The sequence below is a fragment of the Cebus imitator genome, unplaced genomic scaffold (assembly GCF_001604975.1).
Source record: "Cebus imitator isolate Cc_AM_T3 unplaced genomic scaffold, Cebus_imitator-1.0 Scaffold55, whole genome shotgun sequence".
In the NCBI taxonomy this organism is placed as follows: Eukaryota; Metazoa; Chordata; class Mammalia; order Primates; family Cebidae; genus Cebus; species Cebus imitator.
In genome coordinates, this window is record NW_016107370.1 from 4,625,223 (window position 1) to 4,648,913 (window position 23,691).

General features: G+C 41.8%; 1 long non-coding RNA gene across 1 annotated transcript in view; it reads right to left on the reverse strand.

Annotated features, from left to right (window-relative positions):
- Positions 1-1,182: 1,182 nt before the first annotated feature.
- Positions 1,183-23,691, reverse strand: part of LOC108304584 — a 104,821-nt gene continuing 82,312 nt past the window's right edge. Inside the window, exons 2-3 of the long non-coding RNA XR_001825313.2 lie at positions 17,852-17,984; positions 1,183-1,359 (exon numbers count right to left, since the gene is read on the reverse strand). This is a non-coding gene — a long non-coding RNA (uncharacterized LOC108304584). The remainder of the gene's footprint in view (positions 1,360-17,851; positions 17,985-23,691) is intronic.

Below are 23,691 nucleotides of genomic sequence, written 5' to 3' on the forward strand. Positions count from 1 at the left end.
ACGGGCTCCACTACTCACCTGGGTTAATGGCTTATACCAAAGCTGATTGCAAGGAAGTATTTCAAATTGGTGTTTCCCCAGCATTGCTTTTCCATTACACTGGCCCCAAATGCCTGCCTCCTGAGAGTTCTCCAGGAGCTCGATCTTCTGCTCTGCCCATGCTGTGCTTTTGGTGTGAGATGATGACAGAACTAATTGTGAAGTATATCTCAAACTCATGGAACAAAAACATGATTTGCATTTTCATGATTGCAACAATCTAAAAGTCTACAGTCTTGAAATGGTGGACTGATTTGTGTCACCCCAAAATTTATATGAAGTCCGGATCCCCTCTCAGAATGGTAGGACCTTTAAAAAAGTAATTTAGTTAAATGAGGTCAATTTCTAGAGGCTGCCCACATTCCCTAGCTTCTATCCTCAACAAAGCCAGCAATGTCACATCTGTCTGACGCTGCTTTCTTTATCACATCTCTCTCTGACCACAGATGGGAAAGGTTCTCTGCTTTTAAGAGCTCCAGTGATAAGGACCAGCAGGGTAATCCAGGAGACTTTTAAGGTTAGTTGATTTGCAAACTTCATATGGTTTGGACCTGTGTCTCTGCACAAATCTCATGTTCAATTGTAACCCCCATTTTTAGAGGTGGGACCTGGTGGAAGGTGACTGGATTATGGGGATGGATCCTTCATAAGTGATTTAGCTCCATCCCCTTGGTGCTGTTCTCTTGATGGTGAGTGAGTTCTTCCAAGATCTGGTTGTTTAAAAGTGTATAGCATCTCCCCTACTTCTCTCTCTCTCTCTCTCTCTCTCTCTCTCTCCCCCTCCTGTTCCAGTCATGTGAAGTACTTCACTTCCCCTTTATCTTTTAACATGATTGGAAACTTCCGGAAGCCTCCCCAGAAGCAGAAGCCACTATGCTTCCTGTACAGCCTGCAAAACCATGAGCCAATTAATCATCTTTTCATTATAAATTACCCAGTCTCAGTATAAATTACCCAGTCTCAGGTATTTCTTTATAGCAGTATAAGAACAGACAAATACAAACCTTAATTCGATCTGCCATGTGACTGCTACTGTCATGTAACTTAACATATTCACACGTTCCAGAAATGAGGATTTGGACATCTTTAATGGGTATCAGGGGAGGGTGGGCCCTTTTTCTGTCTCCCATACTATATTACCTTGTAATCACAGAAGCTTAACATACTTAAAGTTTATTTCTCTCTCACCCCAAACTTATTAAGGTGTATGTGTTTTCTCCCTGGTGCCTCGTGTCCCCGTGGTGACTCAGGAATCTGAGCTCTTTTCATTATGAGCTCCATCATCTCAGGACTCTCCATTTCCAGGAATGTTTTAGATTCCTGTAAAGCAGGAATAAAACCAAGATGAGGAGATCATGGGATCTTTTAGGGCCCAAGCCTGCAATTGGGAAACATTGTTTCTGCCCTTGACTTCATTTGCCAATTCCGATAGCATTTATTATTCCCAAACTCAGTTACGTTAATAGGAGCCTTCTCTGTCTAACAAGATTGTTTATGCCTGGAACCCTGCATTAGTCTTGCCACTTCCTCCCAAGCATTAAGACCTGCATCTGAGCTCCAGCCTGATGACTAGGATTCAGCATGGACCTGATGGTCATATGTCTCCTTCAGGCCAAGATCTATATATCCACTTCCATAAATAGCATCCGCACATCAGACTGTCCAGAACTGAACTCATGGACCCACACAAACTTAGTGCTCCTCCAAGAAACTATTTATCCATTTTTTCCAGCCCCAAAATCCTCGTCACTCCTGTCCTTTCTGCCCATATCCAATCACCATGGCCTGATGACTTTTTTAAGTTGTGGTAAAATACATGTAACACAAAATTGACCATCTTAAGTAATTTTCTCTCTGCAACCTCTCATGGATCCATCCAGTTTCCACACGTCAGCAGCAATGACACAAGTCCAAGAAACAGCATCTCTTGACCAGACTCAGTTTTCTGACATCCCAGCTATTTTTCCCTTCTAACCCCTAACTCATCAGCCAGAATGACTTTTCGAAACACACACGATGCTCTCTGTCACACACATGTGTGCCTACATGCGCACGTGCACACATGTGCGCACGCACACACACACACACACACACTCCTCTCCAATCCACTATCTTACTCCTCTCCAATCCACTATCTTTAATGTGGCCTTAGAAGAGCTTTGCGTGATCTAGCACCTTCCCCAGGTCACCCATTCCTGGCACTTTGTTCTGTAGCCAGGCCTTTACTTTTATTTATTTATTTAGAGATGGAGTCTTGCTCCATCACCCAGGCTGGAGTGCAGTGGCAAGATCTTGGCTCACTGCAACCTCTACCTCCCAGGTTCAAGCAATTCTCCTGCCTCAGCCTTGCGACTAGCTGAGATTACAGTTGTGCACCACCACACCCGATTAATTTTGTATTTTTGGTAGAGACAGGGTTTTACCATGTTGGCTAGGCTTGTCTTGAACTCCTGATTTCAAAGGATCCTCCCACCTTGGCCTCCCAAAGTGCTGGGATTACAGGCGTGAGACAGTGCACCCGGCCAGCAGCCAGGTCTTTAAAGGCCCCATACTTCTTTTTGCCTCAGGTTTTCCTTTTGCTCTTCCTTCAACCTGGAACACCATCCATTCTCCTTTTTTTTTTTTTTTTTTTTTTTTTTTTTTTTTTTTTTTTTTTTTTTTTTTTTTTTTTTTGTTTTGAGACAGAGTCTCACACTGTTCCCGGGGCTGGAGTACAGTGGCGAGATCTTGACTCACTGCAACCTCCACCTCCTAGGTTCAAGCGATTCTCCTGCCTCAGCTTCCCAAGTAGCTGGGATTACGGGTGCCCGCCACCACACTCGACTAATTTTTTGTATTTTTAGTACAGACAGGGTTTCACTATGGTGGCCAGGCTGGTCTCGAACACCTGGTCTCATGATCCACCCGCCTCGGCCTCCCAAAGTGCTGGGATTACAGGTGTGAGTCACTGCACCCGGCCCCATTCTCCTCTTTACCTAGGTCATCTCTTTCTCCCTTCTTCCTGCTCCAGCCATGAGAAGTGTCTTGCTCCCTCTTTGCCTTCTGTTGTGATTGGAAGCTTCCTGAGGCCTCCTCGGAAGCAGAAGCCACTGTGCTTCCTGTACAGCCTGTGGAACCATGAACCAATTCATCTTCAGAGCTTTGTTCAAACATCACTACCTCAAGGCCATCTTCCCCATGACCCGCAGACCACATCTGCCCTCGTTCCTTCTCTCATACCCGTGTGTCATACGACTGTCATACTGCTGCCATGGGTTGGTTTCCCAGGAACAAGCTTTAAAAGGAAGGAAGTTCTGAAACATGCTACGTCGTGGATGAACCCTGAAAATACTATGCTATGTGAAATAAGTCAGTTACGAAAGAGCAAATATTGTATGATTCCACTTATATGAGGTATCTTTTCCTTTGAACAGGAAATCTCAAAGAGACAGAAAATAGATAAGAAGATACCAGGGGTGGGTGCAGCCGCTCATTCCTGTAATCCCAGCACTTTGGGAGGCTGAGGTGGGTGGCCTACTTGAGGACATGAGTTGAAGACCAGCCCGGCCAACGTGGCGAAGTGCCATCTCTATAAAAAATCCAAAAATTACCCAGTCATGATGGTGCACACCTCCTAGTACCAGCTACTCAGGAGGCTGAGGCATAAGAATTGCTTGAACCCAGGGTACAGAGGTTGTAGTCAGCCAAGATCATGCCACAGCACTCCAGCTTGGGTGACAGAGCAAGACTCTGTCTCAAAACCAAACCAAAACAAAAAAAAAGTTACCAGGGGTGGCTGGACTCAGTGGCCAACTTCTATAAACCCAGCAGTTTGAGAGGCCAAGGCAGGTGGATTGCTTGAGCCCAGGAGTTTGAGATCAGCCTGAGAAATATAGCAAGACTCTTTCAACAACAACAAAAAAAATGCAAACAATTAGCCAGGCATGGCAGTGAGTGCCTGTAGTCCCAGTTAACCAGCAGGCTGAGATGGGAGGATCACCTGAACCCAGGAAGTCAAGGCTGCAATGGGCTGTGTGTCACTGCACTCCAGCATAGGCCGGTGACACCTTGTCAAAGAAAAGAAGAAAAAGGAGGAGGAGGAAGTGGAGGAAGGGGGGGGGGCGTTGTGAGGAGGGAGGAGGGAAAGGAAGAAGAAGAAGGAAAAAAGAAGAAAGTTACCAGGGGCTGAGGGAGAAGAAAATGAGGGGTTATTGTTTAAAGAACATCGTCTCTGTTGGGGGTGATAGAAACGTTTTGGAACTAGATGGTGGCGACAGTTGCATAACTCTGTGAATATAATTAATACCACTACACTGCGTGCTTCAAAATGGCTAAAATAAATATTTACCACAAAAAAAAAAATGTGAAAGAGTAGAGGTAAAGGGGGGTGGTTTCTTGATGATCCCTGTTTTTCAACACCAAAAACCTAGTTAGAGATCCATTCATTCCTGCCCACATAGCCTGCAGCTTCTTTTGCTCACATTAAAAGGTAAAACTCAGGTCCTACCTTCTCATTCTGAGCAAGAATATCAGAAGGGAAGCCACTCTCAGAAATTCATCAGCAGGAAGAGCCTGCAGGCAGCTCCACTGAGGTGCTGCCTTCTTCTTAGTGGATTCACTACTTTGTAGGAAAAGAAAAGCCCTGTGCACTTCAACTATGACTTTCTTTCAAGTGTTCTTTTTATTAGGCAGTAGTCCATTAAATTAGATTTAATTAAAGTTGATTTGATTGATGAACTAAGGTCTCATAGTCTCTCCAAAGATAACATAGGTTTGTGTCATCGATCCAAAAACCTCTCACATTTTGGCAACCATGTGGCAAAATGATTTATTTCCTCACTAAAACCAGGCAATACTATTGATCTAAAGAAACATCGCTTCAGTCATTCCTACATAGTAGAGGTTCTTAACTGTTATTAAATCAGCTGTTCACTGGCTGACACATCACAAATTGAAACTACACACACAAATCACACGACTGAACTTGAAAAGCCAAACCTGTTTTTATTGCACGGTGGAAACTAGAAATGAGATTTCACTCTGCCGAGGTTATCACATGGAAATAAAAAGAAATGCAAAACACTCCTCCTTTTAAAAATAATAAATAGCATAAATCATGTGGACAGCTGACTGTTACACGGTAACATTCCTGTGGGTTTTGCACTAAGAAGAAGCTGAATTAGATTAATAACCGTGCATTCTCCTAAACAGTTCAAGAAAATTAATTTAGCTCTCCACTTGTCTGAACAAAATGCTTTCGAAATATTAACTATCTGATTCTTATCATTAAGAAACATTTCCTTTACACCTCTATGCACAGAGGACTTTGCTAGGCACTTTCTAAGCAATTTAGACTGATGGATTATATAATCTAAAAATGCAGTTTTCCTATTAAAAAGACAATCTGGAAGTTGTTTATTTAAGTGCAGAGCAGCACTGACTTTTTTTTTTTAAGTTAGATTACTTGTGGTTATAAAAATGTGGGGAGGTCTTATTTCATACAAAAGATGTGTCTTGCCAGACCTTGTATAATTCGAACTTGCATAATTCAAGAATGATTTTCTCAAGGGAATAAATATAAAATAAGACAGATGTATTCTCAGAGCACTTTTACAAGTTGTAACATATTTTTTGCTTTAAAGCTGTTTTTTCTATTCCCAGCATTACATCTAATATTTCATGGAGTGCTGTCTCCTGTATTAACTGCACCATGTTTCATAGAATTTGGTTTCCTTCCTTCCCAGTATCTTATCACATATAACTTCCCTTCAAACGCTATTGATTTGGGGGCACATTTTTCAGTGTAAACACTTGCATCCCTAGTTTGTGAACATCTGACATTGTTACAAGTTGTAAAAATATTTTACATAATAATGACCATGAATGCTAAAACAATAGCATCATAGTAACTAAAATCATTCACAAGAGTCTCATAATATGCAAACATCAGCAATGGTTTATTGAATCTTGCAAAGCCAGGTTGGTTTATCTGTTTACCAGCTAAAAGGATCATGTTATAAAAGGGTAAACAAGGCCAGGCATGGTGGCTCATGCCTATAATCCCAGCACTTTGAGAGGCCGAGGTGGGTGGATCACGACGTCAGGAGAGCAAGTCCATCCTGGCTAACACGGTGAAACCCCGTCTCTACTAAAAATACAAAAAGTAGCTGGACATAGTGGTGGCATGTGCCTGTAATCTCAGCTACTCGGGAGGCTGAGGAAGGAAAATCGCTTCAACCCGGGAGGGGTTGTGGTGAGCTGAGATCGCGTCATTGCACTCCAGCCTGGGCAACAAGAGCGAAACTCTGTCTCAAATAAATAAATAAATAAAATTAGATTAAGTAAAATAAAAGCGTAAACAAAGATTACAATATTCACTCTGCCTATCGGCTTTAAAATTACATGACTCGATAATTTATTTGTTTTAACCTGGTGCATTAACTTTTTTTTATTTGTATTTTGGGCTCTGGTGTACATGTGCACATCCAGCACCCTGCAGGATTGTTGCATAGGCACATACATGCCATGGTGGTTTGCTGTCTCCATCACCCCAAACCCCTCCCGTCCCTCCCCTCCACTCCCCCATCTAGCCCAGTGAGTGTTGTCCTCTTCCCTTTGCCCAAGTGTTCTCATTGTTCATCCCCTGCCTATGAGTGAAAACATGCGATGTTTAGTTTTCTGTTCTTGTGTCAGTTTGCTGAGAATGATGATTTCTAGATTCATTCATGTCTCTAGAAAGGACACAAACTCCTCATTTTTTATGGTAGCATAGTATTCCATGGTGTATATGTGCCACATTTTCTTTGTCCAGTCTATCATTGATGGGCATTTGGGTTGGTTCCATGTCTTTGCTATAGTAAACAGTGCTGCAATGAACATACATGTGAATGTGTCTTTATAATAGAATGATTTCTAATCCTTAGGGTATATACCCAGTAGTGGGATTGCTGGGTCAAATGGAATTTCTATTTGACCCAGTAATGGGATTGCTGGGTCAAATGGAATTTCTATTTCTAGATCCTTGAGGAACTGCCACACTGTCTTCTGTAATGGTTGAACTAATTTACACACCCACCAACAGTGTAAAAGTATTTGTTTTTCTCTACATCCTCTCCAGCATCTGTTGTCTCCAGATTTTTTAATGATTGCCATTCTAACCAGCGTGAGATGGTATCTCAGTGTGGTTTTTGATTTGCGTTTCTCTAATGACCAATGATGATGAGCATTTTTTCATATGGTTGTTAGCCTCATATATGTCTTCTTTTGAAAAGTGTCTGTTCATATCCTTCGCCCACTTTTGAATATGTTTGCTTGTTTTTTCTGGTAAATCTGCTTTAGTTCTTTGTAGATTCTGGATATTAGCCCTTTGTTCAGATGGGTAGAATGCAAAAACTTTTTCCCATTCTGTTGGTTGCTGGTTCACTCTAATGATTATTTCTTTTGCTGTGCAGAAGCTCCTAAGTTTAATTAGATCCCATTTGTCTATTTTGGCTTTTGTTGCCATTGCTTGTGGTGTTTTAGTCATGAAGTCCTTGCCTATGCCTATGCCCTGGATGGTGTTGCCTAGGTTTTCTTCTAGGGTTTTTATGGTGTTAGGTCTTATGTTTAAATATTTAATCCATCTGGAGTTAATTTTTGTATAAGGTTAAGGAAGGGGTCCAGTTTCAGCTTCCTGCATATGGCTGGCCAGTTTTCCCAACACCATTTATTAAACAGGGAATCCTTTCCCCATTGTTTGTTTTTGACAGGTTTGTCAAACATCAGATGGTTGTAGATGTGTGGCATTGTTTCTGAGACCTCTGTTCTGTTCCATTGGTCTGTATCTCTGTTTTGATACCAGTACCATGCTGTTTTGATTACTGTAGCCTCGTAGTATAGTTTGAAGTCAGGTAGTGTGATACCTCTAGCTTTGTTCTTTTTGCTTATGATTGTCTCAGCTATGCGGGCTCACTTTTGGTTCCATATGAAGTTTAAAGTGTCTTTTTCTAGTTCTGTGAAGGTCAATGGTAGCTTGATGGAGATAGCATTGAATCTATAAATTACTTTGGGCAGTATGGCCATTTTCATGATATTGATTCTTTCTAACCATGAGCATGGAATGTTTTTCCATCAGTTTGTGTCCTCTCATATTTCCTTGAGCAGTGGTTTGTAGTTCTCCTTGAAGAGATCTTTTACATCCTTTGTTAGTTTTATTCCTAGGTATTTTATTCTCTTTGTAGCAATTATAAATGGGAGTTCGTTCATGATTTGGCTCTCTGTTTGTCTGTTGTTGGTGTATAGGAATGCTTGTGGTTTCTGCACATTGATTGTGTATCCTGAGACTTTGCTGAAGTTGCTTATCAGCTTAAGGAGGTTTTGGGCTGAGACAAGGGGGTCTTCTAAATATATGATCATGTCATCTGCAAATAGGGACAATTTGACTTCTTCTTTTCATAATTGAATGCCCTTTATTTCTTTTTCTTGCCTAATTACTCTGGCTAGAACTTCCAATATTATATTGAATAGGAGTGGTAAGAGAGGGCATCCTTGTCTAGTGCCAGTTTTTAAAGGGAATCCTTCTATTTGTTTCCCATTTAGTATGATATTGGCTGTGGGTTTGTCATAAATAGCTTTTATTATTTTGAGGTACATTCCATCGATACCTAGTTATCAAGCGTTTTAGCATAAAGTGCTGTTGAATTTTATCAAAGGCCTTCTCTGTATCTACTGAGATAATCATGTGTTTTTTGTCTTTGATTCTGTTTATGTGGTGGATTATGTTTATAGATTTGTTTATGTTGAACCAAACTTGCATCCCCTGGATGAAGCCTACTTGTGTGTGGTGGATAAGCTTTTTGATGTGTTGTTGGATTTGGTTTGCCAGTATTTTATTGAAGATTTTTGTAACAATGTTCATCATGGATATTGGCTTGTAGTTTTCTTTTTTAGTTGTGTCTCTACCAGGTTTTGGTATCAGGATGATGTTTGGTCTCATAGAAAGAGTTAGGGAGGATTCTCTCCTTTTGTATTGTTTGGAATAGCTTCAACAGGAATGGTACAAGCTCCTCTTTGTACATCTGGTAGAATTTGGCTGTGAACCCATCTGGACCTGGACTTTTTTTGGTTGGTAGGCTATTAATTGCTGCCTTAATGTCAGACCTTGTTACTGGTCTATTCTGGGTTTCAGCTTCTTCCTGGCTTAGTCTTGGGAGTATTCAAGTGTTGAGGAATTTATTCATTTCTTCCACATTTACTGGTTTATGTGCATAGAGCTGTTTGTAGTAATCTCTGATGGTAGTTTGTATTTTCGAGGAATCGGTGGTGATCTCCCCTTTATCATTTTTTATTGCATCTATTCAATTCTTTTCTCTTTTCTATTAGTCTAGCTAGTGGTCTGTCTATTTTGTTGATCTTTTCAAAAAACCAGCTCCTGGATTTACTGATTTTTTGAAGCGTTTTTTGTGTCTCTAACTCCTTCAGTTCTGCTCTGATCTTAGTTGTTTCCTGTCTTCTGCTTGCTTTTGAGTTTTTTGATTTCGCTCCTCTAGCTCTTTCAATGTTGACGATAGGATGTCAATTTTAGATCTAGCCTTGTTTCTCATATGGGCATTTAGTGCTATAAATTTCCCTCTAGACACTGCTTTAAATGTGTCCCATAGATTCTGGTACGTTGTGTCTTCATTCTCATTGGTTTTGAAGAACATTTTTATTTCTGCCTTTATTTCATTGTTCATCCATTCATCATGCAGGAGCAAGTTGTTCAGTTTCCATGTAATTGTGCAGTTTTGAATGCTTTTCTTAATCCTGAGCTCTAATTTGATTGCACTGTGGTCTGAGAGACTGTTTGTTATGATTTCCATTCTTTTGCATTTGCTGAGGAGTGATTTACTTCCAATTATGTAGTCAATTTTAGAGTAAGTGTGATGTGGTGCTGAGAAGAATGTGTATTCTGTGCATTTGGGGTGGAGTGTTCCATAAATGGTTATTAGGTCCACTTGGTCCAGATCTGTATTCAAGTCCTGGATATCCTTGTTAACTTTCTGTCTTGCTGATCTGTCTAATATTGTCAATGGAGTGTTAAAGTCTCCCACTATTATTGTGCAGGATTCTAAGTCTCTTTGTAGGTCGTTAAGAGCTTGCTTTATGTATCTGGGTGCTCCTGCATTGGGTGCATACATATTTAGGATAGTTAGCTCTCCTTGTTGCATTGATCCTTTTACCACTATGTAATGCCCTTCTTTGTCTCTTTTGATCTTTGTTGGTTTAAAGTCCATTTTATTAGAGACTAGGATTACTACCTTTGCTTTTTTTCTCTCTCCATTTGCTTGGTAGATCTTCTTTCATCCCTTTATTTTGAGTCTATGTGAGTCTTTGCACATGAGATGTGTCTCTTGAATACAGCACACCATTAGGTCTGGACTTTTTATCCAGTTTGCCAGTCTGTGTCTTTCGATTGGGGGCATTTAGGCCATTTACATTCAACGTTAATATTGTCATGTTTGAATTTGATCCTAACATTTTGTTACTGGCTGGTTGTTTTGCCCATTAGTTGACATGGTTTCTTCAATGTGTCGTTGTTCTTTACTATTTAGCATGTTTTTGCAGTGGCTGGTACTGGTTGTTCCTTTCTATGTTTAGTACTTCCTTCAGGAGCTCTTCTGAGGCAGGTCTTGTAGTGACGAAATCTCTCAGCAATTGCTTGTTGGTAAAGGATTTTATTTCTCCTTCACTTATAAAGCTTAGTTTGGCTGAATATGCAATACTTGGTTGAAAGTTCTTTTCTTTAAGGATGTTGAATATTGGCCCCCACTCCCTTCTAGTTTGTACAGTTTCTGCCAGGAGATGCACTGTGAGTCTGAGAGTTGGTCTTTCCTTTGCAGGTGACTTGACCTTTCTCTCTGGCTGCCCCTAGGATTTTCTCCTTCATTTCCACCCTGGTGAATCTGATGATTATGTGCCTTGGGGTTGCTCTTCTTGAGGAATATCTTTGTGCTGTTCTCTGTATATCCTGGATTTTAATGTTGGCCTGCCTTGTTAGGTTGGAGAAGTTCCCTTGGATAATATCCTGAAGAGTGTTTTCCAACTTGGATTCATTCTCCTCATCACACTCAGGTACACCGATCAAGCATAGATTAGGTCTTTTCACATAATCCCATAGTTCTTGGAGGTTTTGTTCATTTCTTTTCACTCTTTTTTCTCTAATCTTGCCTTCTCATTTTATTTCATTGAGTTGATCTTCTGTCTCTGATATCCTTTCTTCTGCTTGATCGATTTGGCTGTTGAAACTTGTGCATGCCTTGTGAAGTTCTCGTGCTGTGTTTTTCAGTTCCAACAAGTCATGTATGTTCTTCTCTAAGCTGGTTATTCTAGTTAGCATTTTGTCTAGCCTTTTTTCAAGGTTCTTAGTTTCTTTGCATTGGGTTAGAACATGGTCTTTTAACTCAGAGAATTTTGTTATCTACTTTCTGAAGCCTGCTTCTGTCAATTCATCACATTCATTTTCTGTCTTGTTTTTTCCCTTGATGGTGAGGAGTTGTGATCCCTGGGAGGAGAAGAGATGTTCTGGTCATTGAAGGTTTCATCCTTTTTGTGTTGTGTTTTTTTTTTCCCCATCTTCATGGATTTATCTCCCTTTGATCTTTGAAGTTGGTGATTTTGGGAGAAATCTGAGTCAATGTCCTTTCTGTTGCAGTTGGAGCTATGTCTTTTTTGGCCTGTAGAGGCGCTGCTGGGCTGCCTCAGATTCAGTCAGGTTGCTGGGTGGGTGGTCTTCCCCCGGAGCTTGTTTGCAGGTGAGATTAGCCCCGCCTTCCCAGCGGGGACTCTCCTTCCCTGAGCTCAATCTTCCTGGTTGAGGTCAAACTGGTGTATTCATTGCCAAGCTCTCTGGTGCACAGGCTTCAGTTTGATTTTCGTGGGGGGTGGAGCCTGCCAGGCCCTATGACCTGTTTCCCTGCTTTCAACTCTGCCTCTTTTTGTCAGACAGGTTGTTCCATCCTGCTGGCATTAGTCCAAACTTCTGCCAAAGTCCCACTGACAATTTATGGCACCAGACAGGAGCTGTCACTCAGATTTGCAACAACAACCATGGCGCTACTCAGTCTGGTGGGGCTCTCATGGACTGTGGGTTGCAGGAGGGATCAGGTAAGCACAGGATCTCAATCGGAGCACAAGGGCGTGAAGTCCCCCAACCCTCCGAACCAGCTACATGTTCCAAGTGGGGACGTGCCCTGCCCTATCTTGGTTCCTTCTCCCTAGGCAGCCCTTGCCCTGCTTTGGCTCCTTCTCTGGGCTGTTTTCAGAGTCCTCCCAGTCCCCCCGAAATGGACCCAGAACCGCACTTGGAATCATCAAGTCCTCCAGCCCTCTGGGTCTCATTTGCTGGGAGCTGCATTCCAGTGTTGCCTCCTCTCAACCCTCTTGGCGCTGCCTCCCTTTTTTTTTTTTTTGAGATAGCGTCTCAGTCCATTGCCCAGACTGGAGTGCAATGGTGTGATCTCCTCTCACTGCAATGTCCACCTTCTGAGTTCAAGAGATTCTCGTGCCTCAGCCTCACCAGTAGCTGGGATTACAGGCACACGTCACCACCCCCGGCTAATTTTTTGTATTTTTAGTAGAGACGGGGTTTCACCACATTAGCCAGGCTGGTCTAGAACTCCTGACCTCAAGCGATCCACCTCGGCCTCCCAAAGTGCTAGGATTACAGGTGTGAGCCACCATGCCCAGCCCAGATTAATATCATTTTAATCTTTGTACACAAAGTAAGATTTTTTTGGTACTTTTACATGGATGATTTTGAGTTGCCATATTCCAAACATGCAGAAACAGATTATTTTCACTTCTAACCTAGTGTGTCCTCCTCCTGATGGATTCAAGCCAACCGTCAACTGACCTCTTTATGGTGCCACTTCCACTTTTACTTTCCATTTATGTAGAAAATGTGGTAGGGTCTGGATGGGCATCTGTACCAGGTACAGTTCGTTGTATCTGCTTCTACTCTAACCTCCATCTTCTTCCTTCTGAACAAAACCTTATTTTTATTCAGTTATGCACCCCTCTGTGTGACAGAGTAAGATGACCCCAATGTGATTTCCCGAGTGATACCCTGAGAAGTCTAAGGCAATCATGGAGGTTCCAGACCCCTTGCAAGTTTAAGACTGGGTAGGTAGATGGTACACTTCTGTCTGTTGACACAAAATGTGAAATCTGCTTGGGGACAGGGGTGGGGAAGGCATGTGGGAAATGTTTCTCCACTTCTTAGAAAGAGACAGTGGAAGTTTGGAAGGGAATGGCCCTTCTTCCTCTGGATATGGTTATGTCCAAATATGATGCCTAAAACTACAACCCCTCTTGACGCCAACCTGAGGATGAGACCAACACTCAGAAGAGAGTGGAGGCAAAAGCGTCACAGAGGTGTGGAGCCTGAGGCCCACTCTTTCTGTAGACTCCTATCAGTGTGAGATCATTGGTTCATTATTAAGTTCATCCTCCAATCCAACAGACATTAGGGTCTCTTTCTGTGTCCGTTAGCTGACACTCCTGGAAATCAATGTGTGTCCTCTCAGTTGCCTGGAGGGGAGCTAAGTAGGGTTGGGTGCAGAAGATGAAAGGATGGCTCTTGAGCATGCTGAGTGCTTTTGAAAATTGAAAGGCCTCAGGACCAAGGCTTTTCTAACTTTGTCTTGTTCCTTTCCCTGCCAAGCACAGGGAGCAGTTCTCTCTGGAATTTCCTTATCTGACCAGTAAAGCTTCTTATCAAAATGGTAGCTGCCCTCTATCCTGATATGGTTTGGATATCTGTCCCCTCCAAATCTCATGTTGAAACTTGATCACCAATGTTAGAGGTGGGGCCCAGTGGGAAGTGTTTGGATCTGGGGTGGATCCTTCATGAACAGCTTGGTGCCATCCTCACAATAATGAGTGAGTTCTTCCTCTTAGTTCCCATGAGAACTCCCCGACTCTTCCTGTCTCTCTCTCTCTTGCTTCCTTCTTCCCACCATGTGATGCCAGCTCCCCTTCCCTTCTGCCATGAGTGGAAGCTTCCTGAGGTCCTCACCAGGAGCAGACACTGGCACCAGGCTTTTTCTACAGCCTGCAAAACCGTGAGCCAAATGTACTTGTTTTCACTACAAATTACCCAGCCTCAAGTATTTCCTTATAGCAACACAGACAGACTAAGATATCTCCCCTCCCTGAAATCTCATTGTCTCTTTCAAAAAAGGAGACTGAAAAATGCAACCGCAGCTCAATAGACTTTTTCACAAGATAATTCCTGCCTCTCAAGTTCATTCAAATTCCAAAAAGAATCATTCACAAGTTCATTTCTGTGTCCCTGGTCCAATCATTCTCCTGAACAATCAGTTACTGCCCCTCAGAAGAATTGTCTTCATCTCACATCTTCCCTCCCACAAGGAAAAGGGCATGTCAGCTTCAGTACCCCACTGGGGAGGTGGAATAATTACTCTGTGATTTCCTCCCCATGCCTCCCACATTAATAAATGTGTATGGATTTTTTTCCCTATAATCTACCTTTTGTCAGTTGATTTTTAATGACTCTTCAGAAAGCAAGGGGGAAGTTTTCTTTGCTTTGCCCCTACAGTAGACACAAAGCTTAGAGTATGGACCATCTCAGGACCTTAGTGACAAACTGCACCTCTTGGAAACAAAACCAAGATATGAGATATTAAAAACATCATTAGGATAAGAGCACCTACAAAAAGAAAAACAAACTCTGAAGATGAAGAAGGAAACAGCAGATTCACCCAAGCACAAAATAAAAACTATCTAGAGCAAACATGAGAAATTCAGCAGAAGAGAAATTTGACAAAGCTATTCCATCTTCCTTTCTTTTAGCCAGTCCACTTTATTTTGAGTAAACTTAAAAGAAGAGATTCCAACTCACTGCACCAGCCTACTGTAATCTTGACCCTTGTCCTCAACCTTGGAAAATTCCTTGACCCTCATGGCGAGAGGAGACTTTCAGTTGATTAATTAATTGGAAACCATGCATATAGGCAACTTTTGAGAAGTTCAGGTGTAAACAATAGCAGAAAGATAGGATAAGTGTTAGAAGGTAAGTGGACTATTTAAGAACATCAGCATTTTATTTATTTATAATATTTTAAAAATAAAGATGGGAGGGTCTCACTATGTGGCTCAGGCTGGTCTCAAACTCCTGGCCTCAAGGGATCCTCTGGCACAGCCACTCGAAGTGCTGGGATTACAAATGTAAGCCACTGTGCCAAGCTGAGAACATCAACATTTTAAATATATTCTCCATGTGTAGAGAATATTCAGACTTCTTCTATTTATCAAAAATTATAAATTTGATTTTAAACCTTGAAAACTAAGTCATTTATTATACACAGGTTAATACTCCACGTACTCTGGAAGAGCTTATAATTTTCAAGTCCAGAGGATGCACCAATAACAAAGTAACATCTCTGCCCTGGGGAGGCTTATATTCTAAAGATTTGGCAAGATACAAGCAAAAGAGGCAAAGAGAAACAAATATCAAACAACTGTATAAAAATCAGGTGGTAGGTAAAAATAATAATAAAACATGGAATGTCAGATGTCAAAGTGGAAAGTAGAGACCTGAGGAAAATGAAGGAATTTGCGGACATGACTATGTGGGAGGAATACAGAGAGCATCAGATTACAGATACAGAAAGCATCAGATGGAAAGGCCTTGAGAAGATGCTTGCTTACAATATTGGAAGGACAGCAAGAAGTCCAGGAGGGCATGAGCAGTGTGTGACAGCTGAAGAGAGTGGTCATAAGTGATACCAGAGATAGTGGAGGCGGGGGAGAGACTGTACAGGGTATAGTGAGTTATTGCAAGGATTTTGAGTTTTAAACTGAATGGTAAGGAAAGCCCTGGGAAGATTTTGAGCAGACGAGAGTCCTGATTAGACTTAAAATCTTAGAAGCATCATTCTAGTTTCTATGTTGAAAATAGATCGTGATGCAACAAGTTAGAAAGAGGGATGTCCGTTCAGAGATGATTAGAAAAACTCAAGGCAGAGACCAAGGCAGCTCGGCAGGGTGACAGTGGCAGAGACGGTGAGAGACGGTCAAGAGATGGGCGTGTTTTGCGGGGAGTTCCAACAGGATTTGCTGATGATTACATCAAGAGTGGGGCAGGAAGAAGAGGATAAAGTTTTTTGCCTGATAATTGAAAGAATGGATTATACTTTCGGAGATGAGGATACCTGTTGGAGGAGCAGATTAGAGAGAGGGTGGAAGGGTGATTATCAGAAGTCCAGTTTTGGAAACATTGGTTTTGAAATAGCTATTAGATTTCTGTCTCAGTTAGTTAATGCTGAGTCACAAACCACCTCACAACTCAATAGCATATAAGACACAAAAAGCACAATGCATAAAAGAAAAAACAATAAGTGCTATGAAAAAATCAAAATGGCAAGCCACAGAATAGAAGAAAAAGTTCACAACACATGTATCTAACAAGTAACTTGTACCTAGAATCCATAAAGAACTCTAATAATTCAAAAACAGGAAGATAATTTTTTAAAAAAGCAACGGATTTCAACAGTCACAAAAATAGTATAAACACATGGCCAATGGGCACAGGTAAAGGTAAACATCTTTAGTCCTCAGGGAAATGAATCAAAGACATTCAACATCATTAGTCCTCAATGAAATTAATTAAAATTACAGAGAGGGCTGGGTGCAGTGGCTAACACCTATAATCCCAGCACTTTGGGGGGCCTAGGTGGGCAGATTGCTTGAGCCCAGGGGCTTGAGTCCAGCCTGGGCAACATGACAAAACCCCATTTCTACGAAAAAAAGTTATCTGGGCATGGTGGCAAGAACCTGTAGTCCCAGTTACTTGGGAGGATAAGGTGGGAGGATGGCTTGAGCCCTGGAGGCAGAGGTTGCAGTGTGCTGAGATCTTGCCACTGCACAGCCTGGGCGACAAACAAACAAAGCAAAATACTACAATGAGATCCCCCTACCTACCCATTAGAATGGCTAAAATTTAAAAGACTAACAATGCCAAGTGTTTTGAGATCACCAGTGTATACACTGTCAAAACTCACGGAACCCTTTAAATGTATGCAATGTATGCTACCCAAATTACATTTAAAATTAATTTTTAAAAAACTCAAAGGGTTAAAGCTACACTTCTTATAGCTCATGAGTCTGGGGGTTAAATGAGAGTCTGCTGCTTAGAGCTTGGCTCAACTAATCTCAGTTGGATCCCTGATCCACTCTAATAGGGCTTGATTGAAGTTCCTTAGTAAGCTCGGTTCTAAATTTTTAATCCTGTACTTTTAAAAAAAAAAAATCATTGTCCTTAAAATTCTCTCCCTCTCCCCTCTCCCCTCCTCTATCCCCTCTCCCCTCGCTTCTCTCTAGTCTCACTATATTGTCCAGGCTAATCTGGAACTCCTGGGTTCAAGCAATCTTCCCTCTTCAGCCTCCCAAGTAAGTGGGATTACAGGCATGCAACACGGCGCCCCACCTTCTCATTCTCCTCTCAGGACCCGAGGGTTAACTTAGCCTTGTGCTTCTGATGGCAGTAGCAGAAGCACAAGAGACAGTAAGTGGAAATCCGCAAGTACTCTTGAGGACTAGGCTTAGTATGTACATACCGATGGGGTTCAGGACATCCTATCCCAAAATGTGGTACCTTGGCATTTGAGAAAACAGCAGAATTTTCCTCCTTTATCCTTCCCTTATCCTTCTTATCCTTCTCCCCTGAAGCAGGTCATAAAACCTAGGAAGATCACTCTCTGACCTTCTCCTGCCCTTCTCTTCTGAAGAAAATCATAAGACTCTCATTCAAGAGGAACACTTCATATACCCAGAGGTAAGGAAACATGCTTACCTCTGAAGACACAGGGACGTAGAGAAAAATCAGGATATACAACCTCGCTAGGTTCCTCCCAGTTTAGTACCAGCAGATCACACCCTTTTGTCCTCCAATTGTATTTCTTCATGCTTGTTCACTCTTCCTACACCTAAGCATGATAATACCTACGTTTAACTGTTTCTTCAGAAGGCCCCCATGTCACAACAAACTTATATTAAATACATTTTTTGCCTTTGTCTTTTTAATCTGTCTTTTGTTACAGGGACCTCAGCCACGAACATAGTGATGGGTGAGGAAAAGGTAGTTCCTTTCCCCTATACTACGCTGAATTCAGCCTCATCCTGTCAAGCAAGTGACATGACTAAGGCCAAATTCCACAGAGGTGGCAGGAAGAGTAGCTCCTGCCTCTCAGTGAGAGGGAATGCAGAGTCACATGGCAAAGGCGGTGGACATTGTGCAATCTAACTTAGCATTCAAGTGGGGATGTCAAACATCCTGGAAATATGTGTCTAGGCTGAAGATCTAATGCCATGGTTGTCAGAATGGGAAGGTATCTGAGGCAGTAGGGGCCAAGAGGAAACCTCTCCTTCACCTTCTGAAGGTTCACTGAAAAATCAATTTATAAAAGACTGGTTAATTGGAAAAAAGGCAAACAAATTTATTTAATGTGTATACATCGGGAGAACCACCAAGTGATTGCCCACCCCTCAACAGAGTTCAGAAGCTTATATATCATGCTGGTGAAGCAGATTATGGGAGAGGAAAGAAGAGCGATTCTGTGGAGGGGATTGCTAGGGAGAATGAGTGGATCAGGAAATAGAGATGACCTTGTGAATTTTCTTGGAAAAGGTTCTGTTCAGGTGTGATTACATTCTTGGTCTTACAGTGAGGGGAAGAAGAAACAATTGTTCCTTTTGGTGGGTCTAGATCTTAGACAGATAAAGGTTTAGGGAGAAATGTCAGGAGGGGGGAGATGTCAGAGAGGCCTTGAGGCTTCTTCAGTTCAGCCCATGCAAGCACCATATTTGGGAGTATCAGCTTCTGACTCCTAACAAGCCCATGTGACTAAAATAATCACCTAGAGATTGAACGTTGACAGAGATGAGAAGAGAGTCAAGGGTGGGGAGATGACGGCAGCCAACAGTGGACACGGAAGTGGGGTGGTCGTGCTGATAGTCAAGAGAGAAGACAAGTGAGAAAGTGTTTTCACAAAGGAAGAGGAATGACCAACTGTGGTGATCAATGCTCCCTGAAATAAATAAAATCACAATCGCTGCCTGGTTCTTCTTGAGTCGTCACTACGCTATGGATATATCAGTGTGTTCAACTGGGATGCAGTTAGAATTGACAAAAAGAAACTCTGTCCTGCCATACACATCCAGCCATGTAGATGAACCAGGTGAGATTGGCTGAGCCCAACCAGAACTCTATCTTTTCCTATATTCATTTCTTTATAGACGCTGGGGTCATTTCCAACACTAGCGAGATCTATAGCCTAATTATTTATGTAACAGGTATTTATTGGGGGCTTACTTTTGTCATACACTCTTCTAAGCAATAAGGCTTAGAAAAGAAAATAAGAGATTTCCAGCTATCATAGAGTTTACATTTCAGTGGAGGAACAAACAAGAATCTTAAACAAGTACACTTATAAACCAGCAAGTAATTTCAGACAGTGGTGAGTGCTGGGATGAGGACAAAGCACACGGATGACTGGAGGCTGACTGGGGGAAGTATTTTTGATCATAAGGTCAGAGAAGTCTTCTCCAAGGAGTGGTAGTTGGCTCAGATCTAAGTTATTCAAATTAGACAAATCCTTAGAGAGTTTTATTACAGTTTTTCGACCCTCTGCCAATGCTAAACTGATACTCAGAAAAGAGAATCCCAACATCGTCTCCTATTCTCTCCCACTCTGCTGAGAAATACCGATAAAATGGGATAGTAGGCATACCAAGAGAGGTATACCAGATGCCTCCTGGACCATGGGCCCTCGCATTTGGGCTTCTCTAACCAAAGAAGAATCCTTTTCAAGAACTGTGCCTAGTCAAAGCTATTCAAGAAACAGAAAGGTCTTCCTTGATTCAGCAACTGTGAATTTTTTTTTTCTGTGGCAGGAAGAGAAGAAGGTATTAAACTCTGCAGAAGAAAAAAATCATGATTGACTCAGAAGGCCCTTGACTGGTCATGACCTTTCCGCTTTCTGGTAGCAGAGAAATGAAATGAGGTGCCAGGTGATATATGTCTTACATCTACCTGAGACCCATTAGCAAACTCAGATGGTAGGAATTGTTCTTGGAATGAAGACACTAGCTGAAAGGGACAAAAGAACTTCCCCAAGGTCACTCTGTTAATAAGTGACAAAAGCAGATATGAACCAAAGACTGTTTCCAGAGACCCATGTTCTTTTAACCAAATGGCCTTGCCAGGCTGCCACACCGAGCATCAGAAAATAAAAACCATTCAAAGATACAGGGCAGAACCAATTCATTTGTTGAATTCTTCTAAGAGGAAGAAAAGAGAGCGAGAATAAGATCAATAACGCCATGTTGCATTTTCAGCGTGGGCAGTGAGAACAGCACACAACAATTTATAGAAAAAGACGATATGTGTATTCCCTGGGGCTGGAAAGTTGTTAGACATTAATAGCAAGAAAATTGTTAAGAAGCTGACAAGAGGCAAAGGAAATGTCCTTGCTTTCTCCCTGCAAAAACCTCGTTGAAGGAGATGCGGGAGAGAACACAGGATGGAAAATCGAAGCAGATTTGAGATAGAAAAAAAAAAAAAACCCACAGGAGGGAAATATGAGAACGCTTGAAAGAAAGCAGTATGAAATGAAAAAATTTCAGAGTAAAAAGGAAAATAAGCATAGCTGTTGTAAGAAAAGCAGAATGGCTAATTAACAAGGGGATGAAAAATGCCCTGCAGATAATATTTATCATCCTTCCCAGTATTCCTGTGGCTTTATTTGTGGCCATCTGTCGGCCTGATCTTTTCCAAGTGTCTGTTGCCACATGCACAGGCCATTAATTTATTGAAAATATTACTGGAATTAGATTGCTTCTGGCCTTCTTGTTTTCTTTTGAACTTTTTTTTTTTTTAATTATGTTTGTTTGTTTGCCTGTTTGTGTTTACATATGGCAAGTAGGGAAACACAGCCTTTCCAACCCATAGCATAAGAAAGCATGGGAGGGGAACTTCTCTGTTCAGAAGCATATTCATCTACACTTACAAACCAATTTTGCCAAAGGTACTTGTACACACATTTTTCTTCCCCTGGGGTGAGAAATCTAAACCTGAAACATTCTGACAAGAACAAAGAAAGCAACTGAAATACTGTATTTATTTGCCTTAGGAAAGAATTTAGCAAAATGGATGGTTCTTATTACGAATACGTCCAAGTTAGATTTTTAAAATTATCCATTAGACTCCCTTAGGAAATAAGTAGTTGACACATTCAGATTATACCCATGTTTATTTCAAAACCAGGGAAGTCAGTCACCGGCTGCGAGGAGCTTACATTTAGCCAGGAACCACCAAAGGAAGATAATTGTGCCGTTTTAAACGCCACATAATGTTCTTAATTAGCAACCAAGTGTAGAAGGGACTCTGTAAAGGGTCTGAGGTCCTGATTCCATTACTTCAGCTTCCGAAGGCAGCTTCCAAAGAGCACGCAGGCCACACAAATCCTGCAGCTCATCAAACCAGCTCTGGCCCCAGAAGGGATTTAAGAGCGTTTCACTTCAAGAAATACCACCCAGGCTGGCTGGCTACAAATGTGAGCTGCCTATTATTTCTCCTTCATTTCCCAGGAAGTCTGAGTGAGAGAGCTCCACACCTCCTGATGGGCGTGAATCCCAGCCTTTTGACATCTCCTCTTGTGCTCGGCAGCCTTTTCACTGGAAGATCCCAGCTGTTCTCCACCTCCCCCCTTGCTTGCCGGCAGTCTGGTATACAAGGCAGAAGGGGTGAGACAGAGAGAGAAGAACCAAGCAGCTTTTGGAGTCGTGCTTGCGCCTGAAAACAGATACTTAAGGGAGAAATATATGTTTTAAAAGATGGGAAATTAATCAATTCATTTCCGCAAAACCATTTAGAACATGGATGGTGGGACAGGGTGGCATTGGGAAGAAACTAGTCTTCTAAGTTAACCCCTCTGCTACGCCCCTTGGTGCCACCGTGGCCCTGACGATCGAAGCTCCCTTACCTGGATCCTTTCCCTGCTGCTCTAGAAGCTGTCTTTTTCTGCTTCAAAGTCTGTGCACTCTTGGTGGCCACCCACTAAGATCCTATTTCCTGTCTGAAGGATGCCTTGGCTCATCTGCAGGGCAGACAACTGGCATGCCAATGAGTAGTGACGAGCCCAGGGATGCAGCTACTTCCCTTCCCTGGAAGGTTCTCTAGTGACTCACTGCTCTGGCATTCCCAAAGAAAGTGGAAAGATTTTCATCAGATTATTAATTTGCATTATTATTATTATTATTATTATTATTATTTTTGAGATGGAGGTCTCACTGTGTTGCTCAGGCTAGTCTCGAACTCCCAGGCTCAAGCAGTCCTCCCACCTCAGCCTCCCAAAGTGCTGGGATTACAGACTTAAGCCACCACGCCTGCCCTAAATTGCATTCTTAAGATTTACACATGAGAACTACATAACTAAGGGTAGATGCTTTTAAATAGTAGAACGATTTAACACCCCCTACAAAAAACCATTTAAGAAAGGCAAGCAGCATGTAGCCACACCATAATATGCCTCTTTGGCATAAGGATTATTTTAAGCTGATTATTTTGAGAAAATGCAGACATAGGAGAAACTCTGAAAACAAGAGTAGAAATTACATAAAGAAAATGTACAACTATGAAGGAAATCTCCATTCGTAAAGATGTCTCCTCTCTGTACCAGTCTAAATCACTGGAGACGTAACAATGAAGACAGCATTGACAGGTCTGCATAATAAACCTTACTCTGGTTTGCCATGCTTTTCCTGGTTATCTCCTCATAACCAGCCTTTCCCACACCCTACTTTGTTCCAGTTAAAGATGGTATTTATGCCTGAACTCAAAGTCATGTCTTTGGGATTTACTCATTTTCCCCTGGGTAGCTCTTATGTATATATGAGGCAGACATGTTAATAGACTTCTGCTTGTTTTTCTCTTGTTAAGTCATCTTTTGTTACAGTGGGTCCTGGCTAAGAGCTCAGAATGAGTAGAAAGAAGACTCTCTCTCCTCTATACTTGCCTGGATATTACAGCCAGCCAATGCCTAGTGTGGAATTTTAATACACCCAGACCATTTTATGTTATTAAAGGATCTAAAATTTATATGCAAAGGTGATGGTCTCAGCAGTCGGCTCTTTTGCAGCCTGCTTCAATCTCAGCCTCCTTTTCCTCTGAGGCTCTGATAAAGGCCAGTGCTCCAGCCTGGAAATGTAATGTCAGCTCATGATCTATCCCAGCAAGTATCACATGCTTTCAGAGCACACCGATGGGAGCGATTACTTGCATTTTCAAGAAGTCTGAAAAATCTCCACATTTATTCTCAGCTAAAAACAATGAAAATAAATCTTGAGTGGAGACGTGACCACTATCTTTCATTCTGCACTCAGCAACTTTACTTTGCCACATTCAATACTCAAGCCTGACCATTGCAAGTACTTTCCCAGTTTTGTAGAAAGCACAGTTGTTTACCGGTTATAACTTTATCAGGGGGAAAACTAGACTCTGGATATGAGACATAGAAACAACCAATCACTGATCTGGTCATTCCTCTATTCCAAGACAAGGCTCTATTTAAAACTTACTCCATGAATTGCTCATACGCAGGTTTGTAGTATTCAGCACTCACTAAAATGTTAGCA